At 40.1% G+C, this 3,176-nt stretch overlaps 1 pseudogene; it reads right to left on the bottom strand.

The window, feature by feature from the left end:
- Window positions 1-283: 283 nt before the first annotated feature.
- LOC124548236 lies at window positions 284-841 on the bottom strand (annotated as a pseudogene).
- Between the last annotated feature and the right edge of the window lie 2,335 nt (window positions 842-3,176).

The raw sequence follows: 3,176 nt of genomic DNA, 5'->3' as shown, positions 1-3,176 counted from the left end.
GTTTGGGATAATTGGCTGGGAGGCCCCTCACGGTGCTGGTCCGGCCGCCTTGTTGCAGGTCTTATTACATTCGACGCCACATTGGGCAACCTGCACGCCGGATGGGGATGAAATGATGATAAAGACAACACAACACCCAGTCCCTGAGAGGAGAAAATCCCCGACCCGGAGGGGAATCGAACCCGGGCCCCTTAGGACGGCAGACCGTCACGCTGATCATTCAGGTATTATTTTTTTTTATACACAACATTTTTTTATTGGTCAAGAACAATTTCACAACTTCTTAATCTCTCGTCATCTTTTCTTTCTGCCTAGCCAATTTCATCATTGGTACATTCTTCTTTGTGGGCACTTCCTCAGTTGCTTTCGCAACAATATCCTCGTATTCAGTAAGAGCCACCTCAATGTGGCAGGGAGAGCTCATGTATCGATTTATTCTTACATGTGAACGGTAGGTTCTTCTCCTCAGGCATGGTGCACGGTTGAGCTTAATATGTTCTATGACCCAGTTATCAACATCGAAGCCCTTGTAATCTGCATTTTACTCCGCATTTTTCAGTAACTGAAGCAAGAACTCTGCAGATTTCTTAGGCTAGTGGCCGTGAGTTGTGCCCCAGTGCTTTGCCTGAGCACAGCGACCAACTCTAACATTGAATCTGCGAAATGGAACACATTCTTTCTTCTCAACAACATTGTTCAAATATTTGACTGCTCTTCTCAACGACATTCCCCTCAGTGCCATTGCAGTGTCCCTTGTGTTCTTAAAATGGACACGAAGGTTAGAGCCTTGTGCTTTACACGACTTTGTAGCATTGTCAGGTTCGTGTGAATACCGCCCCATCTCCACTATTCAAAATATACAGCTCCGCAATTAATTAATGTTGCAGTGAATTAAAACGTACAATATTTCAACGATGCATATAGATTACCTTCAATACTCACATGCCTATACTCCACGACGGAGCTCTGAGAAGTATGGTTTTCTGAAGCGGCAATCGTGCTCGACTTGATTTTTACTATAGTACAACTGATAGAAAAACCCTGTCAATTCACTTTACTAACTTTTGTTGACTACGAAAAGCCGTTTGCTAAATTACATCCAAACAAACTGTGTGAAATTTTAAAAAACACAGCGATTGGATCCCATCCCATCCTGTAAAACTGTACAGGGTTTATATACATATATATCAAAACACAAATAATAATATCAGGCAGGAGACATAATATGGCTGATGTAGACAAAAGAGTTAGAATCAACTCTCCCCTCTCACCGACACTTTATAGTATATATATCGACGATATAATAAAAATTGGATATAAACAAAAAATAACATTTTAAAATTGATGAACTTGACTTTAGTACGTTACTTTTTTTTGGCGGCCAGCAATTGTCAGTCAGAATGAAAATGACTTACAATAATCTGTCTTTAACTTAAGTGCAATAGCCATAGACTATATTCTGAGCTTCTCTATCCTAAAGACAAGATCAATGGCATTTTTAGGACACCAGCCCATGCGGGTTTAAATTGAAATTCACAAGCAGATCATAGAAAAAATTAATACATTTAAATGTTTTGAGTTCAGTCTTACATACAAAACAAAGACATATTTAACTGTTTCTGTAAAAGTTTACGCAGAACATTTGGAAGTCCACGGAAATACTCTACTAAAGTTCTATATCGTTATGGCTATACCAGAATTCTTCTATGAATTCGGAAACTGGACCCTTAAGAAAAAACTGAAAAGAGAATAGAAGTATGTGAAATGATTTTTCTTAGATACGTAGTTGGATATAATTCGATGAACAAAAAGAGAAATGTTGGATCCGAGCTCAAGTGAATATGCAAAATATTATTGACATAATAAAAGAAACAAGGCTTGAGGCTTGCACGCTCTATAAAGCAGGATATGTGAAACTTGTGGCTGCAGCAATATCAAATGTTTCTGAGGACACTGTTAACCTCACATTGTTGAATAAGGGTGTCCACAGCTGCAGATTACCTCATCTTCCCGTGCTAATTAAACGAGATTGTCAATTATAATTGTCGAGAGCATGAGATAATCGAGATTGGACGTGTGTGAATGGAAACGCGTCACCTGATTACATTAATGACATTTCTTGTTACACCAGGGCAATGATCGTGTCAGGATACACCGTCATCCATGGGAATGGGAGGAAGAAAGGTGGGCCGCTCTATGGCCGTAGGCTGATGGGGATAGTATAATACAATGTGGAACATCAGCTGGACCCCCTTAGGAGCTACGGTAGTAGCTGAAGGATTGATGACCGATGAGGATTACCCACCTACATCGCTACATACGTGGTGTATTCCCCGACGGTGGTGGTGTCTTCCAAAAGGATAACCGTCCTGCTTCCGTAATTAGAACATAATAGTGAACTGACGTAGAAGTCTCGAACCGGATCTAGACTCTATAGAGCAAATTTGGCACTCTATAAGGTGTCAGTTCCGTGCTCACGAGCCTCTAGCCTTTAATTTACAGGAACTGAGCAATCAGTCGTTGCCTTCTGGTGCTACATATCGCCAGAATTCTTTCAAGGAACTGTCGAATTCATGTCGCGCAAAATCCCTGCTGCACAGCGTTTCAAAGGATGATCAACACGCTATTAATCGGGTCGGGTCACGTGTCAATCTGTTCAGTATTTCTACGTACAATGAGAGAAACGAATGAACGCGTGGCATGTAAGCCCAGGTTAAAAGATAATATGAGCAACTCTGTAGCCTCTTGCTGCTATAAAGAAGTGGAACCTTATGGACAAAAGGCATTTTGTGTCATTATTTACGAAGGCCTAAGAGCGTGTATTGATTAACCGCTTTGCCACTTAAAAATTAATAACTGAAACATCTAAAAGTTGTATTTTTTTCAATGCGTAAAATGTCCTGACTCTTCTGAAATGTAGTTTTTTTTAATGTTGTACTACACTCTCCTCACCCTTCGTTCGTTATTTTCAGCTGCATTATTTCCAGTTGTATTATGAACCATTCACTGGGTGAACGCCGTCTAATTAATACGGAAGGACTTCACTTGTAATTCTTTTATGAAGATGCAGACACTGATAAAATTATGATTATGGAGAATACTTGTACCGTCTGATATAAGAAATCGTTTGATGAAAACGCTAGGGTGAACTCTTGTACTTGGTTGAATAGTCCCTT

The sequence above is a fragment of the Schistocerca americana genome, chromosome 1 (genome assembly GCF_021461395.2).
Source record: "Schistocerca americana isolate TAMUIC-IGC-003095 chromosome 1, iqSchAmer2.1, whole genome shotgun sequence".
Taxonomy (NCBI): domain Eukaryota; kingdom Metazoa; phylum Arthropoda; class Insecta; order Orthoptera; family Acrididae; genus Schistocerca; species Schistocerca americana.
Note: the sequence above shows the minus strand (reverse complement) of the source record. Positions and strands in the feature narration are given on the sequence as shown.